Source organism: Thermobia domestica, chromosome 5, assembly GCF_964235325.1.
Source record: "Thermobia domestica chromosome 5, izTheDome1.hap1.1, whole genome shotgun sequence".
Taxonomy (NCBI): domain Eukaryota; kingdom Metazoa; phylum Arthropoda; class Insecta; order Zygentoma; family Lepismatidae; genus Thermobia; species Thermobia domestica.
The window spans coordinates 314665632-314680966 of NC_137458.1; positions in this window are offsets into that span (position 1 = coordinate 314665632).

A 15335-nucleotide genomic window follows, 5' to 3' on the forward strand; every position below is an offset into this window, starting at 1 on the left:
AAAGTGCGATGAGTTCTATGAGGCTACCTAAACTGAAACACAGGTTATGGAGACGTATATTTTAGTGTTACTTTTCAAAGATCCTGACTTCCTTTATATATTATACTATAAACAATTACGGTCACATTTACTGACCCATTACCGTCAATTCTGGCTGCCAACCGATTATCCTAAAATTTATAGTATTACTGTAAAATTTATGGTTATAGGCCGCAAAAAGCTCGTATGTATGCTCTATTACCATAACTTTAATACTAATACCGTAAATGTTTAGGGAACTCGTACTTTCTTTACACTGGATAAAGCTGAAAACTAAGTTTTGGGACTTCCCTTCATTATATTCTGGATAAGCGCCTCTAAGAGAGAGAGAGAGAGAAAGAAAGAAAGAAAGAAGGGTACATTAAACATCAGCAGTAGATTTTGTTTCGGTAGAAACTTGAGGAACAGGTAAGAAACATTTGTGTTTTACGTGCAATGTGAAAAGAATGATCACAAATTAATTTCACCAGGTTCTTGAGTCCGATAGCCATCCCGTACATACGTCACTTTATATCAGTCAACCTTTCCCATATTATCTAACATAGCAAAAGGAACACATTTTGAGAGATAATTTTAATAGTAATCAATATTCGAGACGAGATAGAGACTTTCGAGACTGACCTATGTCTCGTCTCCGTTTCGTCTCGATTTATAGAGGTCTATCTCAGGCTCGGGCTCGCCTCTGTTATATAAAAGTCTCTATGATATCTGCCATTTTCGATCATTTTTTATATACACGGTGTATATCTCACCTGTTTTTTCCCCAAGTGTCGTGGCTCAATTTAGTTTTAAATGACATCGAAAATGTCATTGTTCTTTACAGCGATCCCGAAAGCTATGGATTTGACACTGATATTGGTAATTTCGATCTTTTTTATATATCACTACCTCCCCTCCCCCCTATATTCGAGATCTGAATTTGGATTTAAACGGCATCAGAAGTGTCAGTATTCATCTCACGACCAAGAAAACTATTGATTTGGCGATAATATAGGTCATTTTCAATGATTTTATATATCTCCCCGTACCCCTCCCCATGTTGCGAGGCACGGCACCGAAAGTGTCACTATTCATCTCAGCGAACCCAAAACTACCAGCGGAGCAAATCTCTCTTCAACATTGCGGGGGAGTAAGAACGTTTTTTTAAGCGATGCTCAAAATATTTGTGAAGTTGAAAAACAATCCTGTAGAGGATCAGGGATCAGAGTTGTCTTTAACATTGGGAGGCAGGCAGATTTGAGGCTTATTCTGGGGGACATCAATTTCATCTCACTTTCCTTTGTGGTAATCGGACACAAATCTCCACATTTTTTCCCAAACACACATTTTAAATCGGATTATTGGTGGGACAGTCCTCCAATTCAAAGATTGGAGGGGACGTGTCCCCTTCATCTCCCGGGATTTGCGCCCGTGTCTGATTCTAATATCGGTCAGTTTTAATCATTTCTAATTGTTTCTTCCATCCCTCTTCCCTGAGTTGTACCGTCAAAGTGATGTGACAAAATCATCTCAGATCTGAACCTCATCTAAGATGAAAAATTCATCGAGATCAGTCGGAAGTTTGAAGAGTGATGAATCCAGAAAGAGAGCTATTTTCATCTTTAATATATATATATATATATATATATATATATATATATCGTCCTCCCCTCTAAGGTCTACTTTCAAAGTGATATGATAAAAATCATCTCAGGCCCAAATATCATCTATCTTGAAAATTTATCCGATATCGGTTGAGTGTTTCAATGGTTATTAAGTTTTATTTATGTATATCCCTTTCTCCTGCCCTGCCCGTAGGTTTTACCATCAAAGAGAAAAAATTAAAACTTTCCAAACCTGACCCACATCTATGTTGAAAATTTGATCGAGATCGTTCGGGTGGTTCAAGAGTTATTAGGCTTTATCACCCTTCCCTTAAGTTCCACCGTCAAAATGATAGGATAAGAACAACCGCAGGTGGGAACCTCATCTATGTGGAAAATTTGATCGAGGTCGATTGGGTGGTTATATCCCTCCCTGGGTTCTACCGTCAAGGTGAAATGATAAAAACTTTCCAGTCCCGAACCTCATCTATGTTGAAAATTTGATTGGGATCGGACAAGTGGTTGATTAAGTCACAAACCTATTGAGTTTCATGTTTATTTATGTTGATGTTTACATATCTCCTCTCCTCCTCTCTCCTACGTTTTTCTCCGTCTAAGTGAATAGCTCAAATTACTCCCAGGCTAGAAACCCATCTTTTTTTAAAAACAATGATTGAGATCCGTCGGTCGGTTCAAGAGGTTAAGAATGACAAATATAAACACTTTCAATTTTATGATACAGACTTATGCAAATTCCATTCTGGAGTTCCGATAGTGTATGCAATTCTGTTTCCGATATTTTCTTAGACTATATAGAAAAAATAGACTAGAAATTGGGAAGTTTTGACCAACTTAGGAAATTTCATGCGCAGCTAACCTGTAAATTGTTCACAAATTATTTCTTTGTTCAAGAGGTTAAGAATGACAAATATAAACACTTTCAATTTTATAATACAGACTTATGCAAATTCCATTCTGGAGTTCCGATAGTGTATGCAATTCTGTTTCCGATATTTTCTTAAAGAAAAATAAACTAGAAATTGGGAAGTTTTGACCAACTTAGGAAATTTCATGCGCAGCTAAGCTGTAAATTGTTCACAAATTATTTCTTTGTTCAAGTTTTAAGATATTCTAATAATTATACAGGGTGTCCCAAAAATAGGTAAGCAGTACCGTACTGATCAACTCATTGCATTTTGTATCATTTCTTATTATTATCTATCAGGTAAAGTTAGTTTCTTTCGTATTTGTTCTTAATGTATTTTTACTTATATCTTAAGATCGGAAGAGGCGAATTAAATAAAAACATCAACTAGAATGTTATACTTCATCAATGCAGAGGTGTATCCCTACTTTTGGGCCAACCTGTATAAATTACTATGAATGAACGTTAAGCTCACAAAAATCTTTGCACCTGTAACGATCAGTGCGAATGCCTCGATATCTCTTTTTTCGTCGTTTGCATATAAGCTACAAACTTTAAGATATCAGCTATATGCCATCCTCTCCAACCAACCTATGTGTGTGTTACTTAAATAGTGCATATAACATGGGAACTAATATCACAGTACAAGCTGAACACAAGTGCTTATAAACAACCGAAAGAAGATAGTTTATTAGAAATCTCTGGCTTGGCTCACCTTGGCTGCTGAAGGGTTGCAGATTAAGTCTATACTAGACAAGTCCAGACTGAAGGAGCTGTCATCCACGAAGCACATAGCATAAGAGTGCCTATGTCATGATGAAACTGTCATTTTATTAAAAACAACTGTTACCACATCATGGACTTCAGCATAAACACTACCCAATAGATTATATTCATTAGTCTCAAATTCTTACTATGGGGCGATTTCTGGTGATAACTCCCATCACAGGGATGATGCAGTGCGACTTTCTCCATGATGCAAGAACTATATAATGCTTCTAATAATTTACCAAGCAACCAACCCTCAAAGATATAAAAGTTTCGCACGTTAACTATAAACATCACACAGCGTGATGCATCCTAAGAAGATAAATCGCATGTACCCCTAATCGTACCTCACAAAGCCAAGAAGAGAATTACTCTAGCATTCAAGCAAGGATTTTCAGTGTAAACAAGAAAATGTGTATGTGTACGTACTTCCAGCTTCCCACCATACACAGCTATCAGTCAGTATTACCACTGGAAGGGCGTTCCACACTGTGTTTAATCCATATCTGAAAATAGTGCAAATCCAGTAGTATTAAACAAAGCAAAAGTAAAACGTACCCATAACTGAGAATTGGTTATCATTTATTATCCTGATATTCGGACTATTGAAAGTTAAGAGAAAGAATGGAAATGTTGCTGAACGATGAATTCATATGTTTTGACAGTTGCTAATAGTAACACTGCTTTAATCCACTTTCAGTGCTCATAAATTTTACAGAAATTAATTATCGCCATAATCTTCCCCCTATTCACATTCAGCCAGCTTTGCGGCAGCATGTCGAAAAAGTGGAGCAATGAAATCACGCAAAGGCGGCACTCAGTTATATTATCGGCACACTTTCTATATGTTTTGTTACAAAAAATGGGGGATGAGAATGTAGGAGGATGAGGAAAAGAGGAAGGTTTATAAATATCAGTGCACCCAGTACTTTCATTGCTATTCGGAATAGGTGTAACGATAATTACCAAGCTTTATAATATCATCACAATAGATACTGATTGCACCTATCTCAATGGAGAGCATAGCAACTCCAGACTATTACAAACTAGTTCACAACTCTCAAGCACGGAAGAATCAATAATTCTAGTGAAAAAGGAACCATGTTTGTCTCTCCTATGTCAGCAAGTCGTTCTTGTGAGTATTTTCGGTATGTTTCGAAGTATAGAACAATACTCTCAGAAGGTAAAATGAAAATCTGTATTAAAGTCAAGCCATCGGAATTACGTAAGGAAAATTTTGAACTCGTTCCGTGATCAGCTGCACACCCAGGTACAAAACAGTTCATTCACCGAGTGCTTCCATATAGAAACTGCAACTAACTCTATTCAAAAGACTAAACCGCTTATCTTTGTACTTCCTGTTTATGTGATAACTACCCAACAAGGAAAAAGACAATGCTTGTATATAAGTGTTAATTAAAATATTAATATAAATAACATCAAACAAAAAGAAAAGAAAATATAATTCTTAATTTGTTTCTGACCACGAAGTTAAATACTCGCTTTGTACAGTCTGCTCTAAAATAATCTACTTTCCTTTTCAGACCTTTAATCTCGTTTTACACTTTATATGATATATGACAGTTAAATGGCCACTCACTGTTTGGTATCTTGTGTGAGTTAATTAATCTTGTTGTTCTGTAATTATATATATATATATATATATATATATATATATATATATATATATATATATATATATATATATATATATATATATATATCCGTGATTTTTTTTTTTAAAACTTGGATTTTATTTCGGTCTAGAATTTCTAACTGAAGTCATGTGGTTTGTGGCAAATGATCAAGGAAGGATGGGAGATTTATGGGATTAGGTTTACTGGTTTAAATTCATCTGGCGTAATATCGAGAAAAACAGTGTACCTCACAATGGACACCCGGGTTCCATTCTGGGCGAGAGCTCGGATTCCATGATAATCAGTAGGTCCACGTCTCATATAGCTTCGATGCTGAAAGGGAAGTTAAACTCAAAATCATGTGCTAGTGCACGGTGGCTCAACTGTAAAGCGCTCACCTCGGATGTGTGGGATCCCAAGTTCGATCGCCGACCAAGTAAATTTGTAGTAGTCAATATCATGACTGTTGGTTTTCTCGGTTTGATTTCGTTTCTTCCCACAATCTCAATCCACCAAATTATTTCATCACTCACTTACCTTATCATCCGTCTCTCTTAGCCTAAAGGGTATAACCGTTTGACTTTCAATTAAAATATTTTCATTTTCACTTTTAGTTTATTAGTGTGATAATGAAAAGTTTAATGAGGGCATAATGAGGGCATAAAGTTTAATGAGGGCATAACATCAGTTTCAACTCAATTAATGACATGGTTCTCGTACATCATCACTTCTTAGGTTTTCAAAGAAATTAGTTATTTCCTTCAATTCTCAAGACAATTTATGCACGAGGTCGTATCTATTGGTATGCATCTCATCTAAGGCTACTTTTTTCTCGTTTCAATGGTAATAATATTGAAGCAATTTTTGGTATCATCGATTCCGTCATCAAAGTTCTTCTCTGCCTCTACCTATCTCATACTCGTCTGCTCCTTGTCGTAGTTGATCCTATAATCTTGGTCTGTTGCAGGCGAGATACCGTGGTGGGGAATACTGTAAAGACTGATCCTGCCTCATGATCTGTGAACCTCCCAATTGCCTCGGAACGAAGACCTCATTGCGTTAACAACAGGTTCTGCCTTCATAGACTTGGTGTTGGATGCGGACATAGAAACAAAACATTCAAACACCTGTGACCTCTTTGCGTCTGTTTAACCAGTTTATTGGAAACAAAAGAAAAAATCTAAGATATCAGAGAACAGGACGTTGAAAAAAAAATCTCGTCTAAATCTCGTAAATTTCGAGTTGATGCCCAGATTGGACTGAAAGAATTGAGATGTAGCGTGGTTACAGTGAACAATATTCAGTCAAAAATAATTTTAATAATTACAAGAATTATAATAATTATAACAACGTAACAATAATATCACTGAGGAATTATAATAATTACCCCAAAAGCTACATTTTGTGGTTAACGACAGTCAAACTACCACTTTGTTAATATATGGTTAATACTCTTATTTTCATGCACTGGTTGATAGAGGCATTCAAAGTCTACCTACTTATGAATGAACACATATTTGTTTCGCCGTAAACTTCACTTCGATTTAGCGTAAAATTACAAAACAGAGTTTTCGTTTGCACCATAACTTTGTTATCCGCTGTATTCACTGGTCTACTTTATAATTTTCTGCTATCTTTCAGGTAATTTGCCTGGCCTTATTATCACAAACCGTTTGATCTCTCTGACCAAAGAATGGAACAAGCTGTGCTTAGAAATTTTTAGCGCCCAGGTTCTCATCCTATTGCACTGATATATAAATATATAATTTGACTTGATTTCGAGTTTAGCGTCCCTTTCAACAACAAGGCTCTATGAGACGTTGACATACATCTTGACGTAGTATCCGAACCACATGAGCTCCTGTCGGGAATTGAACCTGAGACTCCCACGCCAGAGGTGCATACGCTACCCGCTTAGCCCCGAAATAGTGCTTACCATATTATACAAAGAATATTATATTAAATTATCAGTATTGACAGGAAGATTGACATCTCTCACCGCGGAATTGGACAAGAGGAAAGGAATGCGGAAAAAGAAGGCGGCCTGCAACCACTAACGTAGGTACCATCCCATTATTTGCCAGGGGTATATAACCGACCGGATGTCCGACCAGAAAAAGCTATTACACTTTTCCAACTGAATGTTCTCACCGGGATTCGAACCTGTAACCGCTAGCGCCTAAAGTGAGAGCATTATCGGCTACTCTATGCGGGGCCAAAATAATGTTGAGTAAACACGTATTTCTGATCATGGTACTTCAGTTCTGAAATAAATTTAGTCATGATAACTAATGAATGTATAAAACAACAATTGCAAAACTCCAGAACACATTACAGAGCAAAGGGCACTTCACTTTTTCTCTCAACCAAGAGAATATTGTCACACACTTTTAGGGAAATCATGCGCCCCAAATAGTAGTGGTTGCCGTTCCACCAGTGATACGCGTAAGACAGATTGAGAAACATGATCAATAGTAAGAATTACAGTTGCACACCGGACGAGACTTAATGTTCATACGGCACAAGATGAGTAGAAGTAGTCACACTTTCCTAGCCGAAACTTTAGTTTTACGACACATTTTCGAGACGAGTCACCTTTCGAGAGGAGTCTCGTTGCCAATCCTTGTAGCGACTCTCAACGTACGGGTTGTCACTTAGTGGTGGATCCTGGGAGAGTGCTTGGTGGTTTGCGAAATTCTTGGATCAAACTGTTACATTTAACTTAACTGTTGTTGGAGATTGTAGTTAATGGATGAATATTAAATAGAAAAGTAGGTTGATACTCCTTTAAATTGTAATGGGTATATTAAAACACTTAGAGTACTCACAGTTTGGTAACATTAACTCAAGGCACACTGATGTCAATTATTGTCGCATGTCTATAAATATGGTGTTGTAAGAATATAATTTGATATCGAATTCGCACTTTATTTCTTATAATGTTGGTATGTATATAATAGAGACCTGCACGGGCCGGGCTTGGGCGGGCCGACACTGTTATTTCTTTGGGCCGGGCCGGGCTTGGGCTGGCCGACACTGATTTCTCTTCAGGTCGGGCCGGGCTGGGGCCGATCAATTGCAATTCTTTAATAATTATTGACTTTCGTTAAACGATAATTGGAATAAAGCCAAACGTTGAAGAAGTGTGTCCGTGAAAAATGTTACAAAGAATGCAATAGCTATTTAGTTTGTGTTGCTTAGTGGTTCCACTTTCACTATAGAGGATTGCAGGCTTTATGCGGTAAATTGAGCTCTGACTTTGACCTTCACTGAACTCAAAATATAAAATGAAGGGGTGGGAATGTTTTGCCTGTCGCTAAACAATATTGCCATCTTCACTTTATGCTAAAAATCAATTAAGTTATATTTTTGTTACAGGGAATGGAGTTTTTGTTCTCTCGATGACAGGCAAAGTTCTAGGAGGCAATGGTACTATTCGGGAGGCAAGCGTCAGGTTGTGAACCAGATTTTAGAAAATGTTTCTGAGGGTTAGGTCAAATTTAGTACTAAATTTTGAGAAAGATTCGGGTTTGAGCTATTTTTTTTAAATTATCGGGCCGGAGTCGGGCCAAAAACTTTTAAAATTTATCGGGCCCGGGCCGGGCTTGGGCCAAGAATGTTGAAAAACTTATCGGGCCGGGCCGGGCTCGGGCCGAAAATCTCCAAAACTTTTCGGGCCCGGGCTGGGCCGGGCCTAGGTACGTTCGGGCTGGATTGGGCTCGGGCCGAAAAATTCGGCCCGTGCAGGTCTCTAGTGTATAATGGGCAAGTAATGTAAGTGGCAAATTTCATGTCAAAAGATCAGTAAATAAGAACAATAAAACGAAAATAAAACGTACTTGTCCATTTAGTAACAATTTTGTTTTACTCATCCTAATTTTCGTATTTCTAATTATTTTCCTTGGCAATTTACCACAAATATATGTTTTCCGATTATACATATGGTAGAAGACAGTTATAGGTATGTGACAATAATTTTGGACATGAGTGTACATCGTACATTACCTATATTCCTAATGCCGGCATCGGAGCGAGTCTCTTTTTTCTTCTAAATATCTATTTTTGACCAAAGTCTCTATCAGTCTCTATTTTTGAAATATTAGTCTACTAAGTCTCGTTTTTATCCTTACTTAGTCATATATTAGTTGGGGTTGTGGCCAATGTGCTAGAAAATGTCAATAATTAAATAAAAGAAAATAATAATGATAATTAATAGAAAATGATATAAACACAAGGTAATAAATATATTCATTTTGTGTGTGTTTGTGTGGAAGTTTGGAGTGATTTCTGTCTCCCTAGATGGAGGTTGCCAGGGAGACCCTTCTGTGTTTGTCTTACCTTTTTGGTAACTATGATACAAAGGAATTTGCAACAAGTTACCACCTCTCTTTATTTAACAGAGTTCGCATCGACCTGGTAAACCGAGAAAGTGAGGGAATTCATCTATCTAGAAAGTCATAGAATTTGATCATAGTCATAGAAACCTTTAAAAACCTGGAAAAGTAAAAGAATTTTAAGTATGTATTTATGCTTCTCAAATCTAGTTTCTAAACCTTTATTTCGGTTTTTTTTTTCATCATTCCCACTTAAAAGTAATGTTACGGCTTAACGACTATATAAATGTTCATCCATCCAGAGTCAACCTGTAGCAAGAGGAAAATATAGATGACTTTTTACATTATATGTAGAATCGGAAATATGTAAATCATGATCTGAAAAAGTAAGGGAATTCCTACTTGCAAAATAAGTGGGAATCCTAATTTAATTAGTTGTAAATTGAGATAATATAAGAACTAGATATGCCTTTCGCTATGTCGCAGTGTAATTTCGAGCATGATCTCATTGTACCCTTCGATTCGCGAAGTTCCTCTGTAAGGTGATGTATTCCGTAAGATTCAATTAACTGATGTATACGAACAAATAAAATCCATATCTCAGGTCTTCATGAGTAAACAATTGAAGTACACCTATTGAGTTTCCGTGACTATACAATGATTCATGAATGTCAAATATAAGTACAGTTACGGACAAAAAACTTTGGACACTCCGCATATAAGTTATACGGGGAGTGCCCGATTTTTTGTCCCTGACTGTATATGTATATATTACTTCAATGCCACAAAATGACGACGACATCCACATGATATTATTGACTATTGTAGGGTAACAGAAGTGAGGAAATCACTTCGCTTTCAGAAAATTTGGTACAAGTGCCGTTGAATGTTGTAAACCTATACTTTTTGCACGTTTTTAACAATTGAACAGCATATCCAAAAGATTAGTAAGGTTGCTTATAAAACAATAAGCTTTTCGTCACACTTAAAATGGCGGATCTATTCGATGTATGGGAGTTCGATAAAATCAAGATTTCCTTGTTAGGGCACTTCTAGTTCTTATATTACCTCAATGGAGTTGTAACAAGTAGGAAAATTCTAGAACGGTCCTTTTGTTGGCATATTTTGTACGTATTAAAAAAACTCACAACCATGCATGTGCATTTAACCTGCATGAGGTGGAATCCTACAAAATTCAACCCAGATTTTATATTCTAGTGTTTATTGAAGTCTAACCCGTGTTTTTGTGATGAACTGTGGTTTTTGCGTTAGAGAAATTCCAGAAAAGGATACCAATAGATGCTATAATAATTTATGTATTTGCAAGTGTGTCGAGAAGTGAACAGTGTAAAACACCACGGGAAGGTATAAATTCAGGAATGATTGGCTTCACAAGAAAGATAGCAATGGTTACCAAATGTCTTCTTGGGCAGAAGAACACAGTGAATATGAAGTGTTTTGTATACTATGTAAGTGTGTTGTGAATGTTTCATTCAGTTTTACCGCATTTTGAAGGTACAAAACATAAAAAAAAAAAAACATCTAAACCTACTGATATTCTTGGAGGAAATCAGTTAGTCTTAACATGCACACCTGATTCATCAAGTCCTGACAGTCTTCAATCCTCTCAAAGTAGCAGCAAGTTTCCATAGACTACAACAGGTTTCGCACAGGTTTCTGAAGCACACAACCACCAGATGGTTATCATATAAGGTTGCATGTGAAAGATTACTGGCACAGTGGACTGGTGTATGACGGTATATTCCACCTACACAGAAAATTGTTGTTTTGGACAAGCAATCTGTGAGGTAAATTGTAGATCTACTCAAGAAACGCTGAATGTTAGCTCAGTTGCACCTTACACTCTCTTCTGCCAAGTTATATGAGAAATTTACGCATCGTTTTCAGAATGAAATTCCGCTGGTTCATATTTTACACGCAGAGTTATAAGACGTCATTGGAACTATCGCAAGCAGAGTGTGTAAATGTGCTGCTGTTAATGAAGTTTAATCAGCGTCATAGAATTAGACCAATTGTAGGTTGTTTGAATCCGATAATTTACTGTCTTTAAAACAAATTGTCATTTCAGAGGAAACAAGAAAATAACTAACTAAAATACCTGAAGTGGATGCTCAACAGTTCTTGCAGAACATTATTTTCAGGTGGTAAACGTTTAGTGCAAAATATAATGAATCATTCTGTTCACATTAAACGAGCACAAGTATGTCTCAATACTGGGGCTAGAAAATCACAAAGTAGCTGCAGATACATCAGAACTGTGGCAAGAGCACTATCTGTAGCAGTGCCAAATGATCAACTTGTTGACGAATGGAAATGTCTGCAGCTTGAGCATAAACATGCAGGAAGTGAAATTACTTCTTCCCGTATTGACAGTTTCTGGACTCTCTTTATGGGACTTAAGAATGCAGATGGTTCATCAAAAGGGACCGCGGTGGCTCACTGGTAGAGCTTTCACTTCTGGTGATTGGGGTCTCGGGTTCAAACCCTGCTCCCGCCAAGTGAACTTTGTGGTGGAGAAACACCGTGTGCGTGGGTTTTCTCGGGGCTCTCCCGTTTCTTCCCACCTTCTTCATTCCACCATTTCATTCATCTCTCATCATCACTGTCTCCTTTAGCCTAACCGGCATAAACGTGGGACGTAAAACTCAAAAATTTCATTTCATTTCATTTTTTTCACCAAAATTTTCTCTAATAAGTAAAGTAATAAAAGCTGCACTCCAACTGTCCCATAGTAATGCAGATATTGAAAGGAGATTTTCAGTATCAAAAAATACTCTGACAGAGGAAAAGACTCAGATGTCTTGTAGGCTTTAAACAGTATTCTGATTGTGAAAGATGCCTAAAAGTTTTATGATAACAAGCCTCATCTCGTTCCAATTTCTAAAAAGTAGATTATCTTGGGTGAAAATGCTCATAAGCATTACCAATATTTTCTGAAGAAACAGCGACTAGCCCAGGTAAGAAGAGCCACACTTAAAGAAGAGGAAGAGAAGTTGAACAAGGAGAAGTACAAAAAAGGGAAAATGCAAAAAGTGCTAAGAAGAGCATAGAAGAAATTGAAACCCAGCTTAGTGAAAGGAAGAGAAAATATAATGAGACCAAAGAATCTCCAAATTTTCTGTTTGGTGAAGCCACAGATAGACTTCGGGAGGCTCTTAAAGAAGGCGCTTGAGGGAGACACAAAGCGCTCAAGAGATGATGGAAGGTGTAATGTCATTGAAAGAAGTGGAATGCAAAGATCACAAGGAGATTTAAACTCTTCAGAAAAGTGTTAAAAAGAAGATAAATGCTCTAATTACATCATTCTTAATGCTCTAATTATATACAGAGAGAGAGAGAGGGAGAGAGAATCAAAAGTCTGGACACGGTGGATTAACTCGAGAACTGAACTTCGGAGTGAAAAACCAAAAAACACATGTTTAGTAATATTAAAAAAACTATCTGATAAAACCAAATTAGTCCCTCTAGACCCACCCCCTGGGGGCTGGGGTGGGGTCAACTTTGAAATTTTAAATATAAACCCCAATTTTTGATCGCAGATTTGGATTCTACGGCCCAAACTATGTAAGGTTTCATCAACATTTTTCCGTCGATGCATAATATGGCACTGTAATCGGCGAAAGTAAATTAACTGTTTGGGGTGAAAAAGAAAGACATTTTGCTGTTAGCCCGAGAATCATTACCAACAAATTCATCAACGTTAACGACCTGCTACTTATAAACTAATCGTTCAGGTGAACGACGCTTTAACATGTGAATGAACGAACTAGCAATCGTATCCCAATGTTGCAATCCCATGTCATGTGTCACTAAACGTGTTATAATTCACACATCCATACATTGCATGTGAGATAAGCAAACAATAATGAAACGAATAACACACACACACACACACACACATACGTATCATTTTTTTACAAATACTCCACTATAATGCCGAAATTACATGTTACGCCTATAACCTTAGTCATGTCTATCCCGAACGAAAGTTCGATCAACGTACTTAAGAGGCCTCCATGCCACGAACTTAAGGTGGTACCATACGTACATATTAAAATGTGCACTCTGTTAACACAATGCTCTTTAGTGGTAACTCCTTTAGTTTGAAATTATATTGGAACGACAGACTCAAATCTTGTCTAGGGTCCGATGTGATCAATTTGTTGATGACACATTGTAGAGATTTAAAAATTAAAGGATGAAAGGATTAAAAATTATAAGAAAAACATATAGACATGTAAAAAATAAAACTGTTTCAAGAGCTTTTCGCTATTATCTCAATACTTTTTGTTTATCTTCGGACTTCTAAGATAGTGAAATGAAAAATCAACTATTTCCTGTTGTAGCCAGGACAAGACAATTTTCGCATGAAATATGAAAGTAAAGTAGCTTTCCAGTGCTGAGTATTTAATCGGGTCTTGGAAAATAACTCTCAAATCTCTCAATCAAAAGAAGAAAAACACTAGCTTCGAAGACAAATAGCGCGACAAATCGAATTTCACAGGCCAATATTTCAGAAATTATCCAATGTAGAGAGTGCGACTTACGGGGGAACCTATCCAAGAGTAACTCCAACTTCGAGTCGAGGCTATTGTCGTTGGATACCTTGTCTCAAAAGAACATAACACGAAAAGGGATACATCCTCGATCGCAACCGTTGCAAAAATATAAGCGTCAAAAGTTAGAAATTGAGCTCCATACTATACATTACAAAGCCAGATTCCGGGTAAGATTTTTAGGAAACGGTCGGGTAAGGAAACTCAGCGAGTACATATGAAATTTGTGTCGGTAGCCCCAACACCTTCTGAGTGAAAAATTTGTGTCCCCAGGGCACTCGCAGGGTCTCAGGTGGTGTCCAACTCAAAATTTGCAAATGAAATCGGGGGTCAAGTAGCATACAGTTCGAAAGCTATTGTTAAATAAAAGAAGATAGAACAAATCTTAACTCTCTACGGTTACCCTGTGCAAACGGGCAACTGATCAAAATGTCAATACATAAAAATGAAATGAAATAAAATCTTTGAGTCTTACGTCAGACGCTTATGCCGGTTAGGCTAAAGGAGACGGTGATGATGAATAATGAATGAAATGGTGGAATGAACAAAGTGCGAGGAAACGGGAGAACCCCGAGAAAACCCATGCACACTGTGTTTGTCCATCACAAAGTTCACTTGGCGGCGGCTGGGATCGAACCCAGGACCCCAATCACCGGAGGTGAACGCTCTACCACTGAGCCACTGCGGACCCCAAAATTCCAATCAGAAAATCTATGGCCACGCTTCTAAATCCGTTAAGTTGCGACAACAACAGAACAGAAAAACACGTTTAAAACTGCAAGGTATTGGAGTAAACCAAATTGCTGCAGAGTTTCTCTCTCAAAAGCACCCTCCGATATATTTTATTTCTGTACCATTATTCCAGTTTTCTCCACTTCTCTCCAAGTTGCCTCACAGTTTCAAGGTCACTCCTTTTCGTCTTTACGATCATATTTCTCGTTCAGCAAATCCTCGATAGAAATTTCACAGTGCAATCTGTGAATTTCGGGTCCCGATGCGCGAAGCATATACCGTTGCCTTTTGACCTACTTACCCTCCACGACGGTTGCGATTGACAATGTATCCTTTCTCTTCTAGGACACGAAATCCAATTTTCATGGTTATTCTATGGTCCATTGGACATTCGAAGTCACACTTATACTTGGATAAGGTCCGTTATGCGACTCTGTGAGAGACTCTGCAAAAATTTCTTTTACTTCAATACCTTGCACTTTTAAACGTGTTTTTTCTGTTTTGTTATTGTCGCAACTTAACGGATTTAAAAGCGGGTCATAGATTTTCTGATGTAGGTTGTATTGACATTATGACCAGTTGCCCGTTTGCACAGGGTTACCGTAGAGAGTTGAGATTTGTTCTATCTTCTTTTATTTAACAATAGCTTTCATACAGTATGCTACTTGACCCCCGGTTTCATTTGCAAATTTTGAGTTGGACCCCGCCTGGGACCCTGCGAGAGCCCCGATGACACAAAT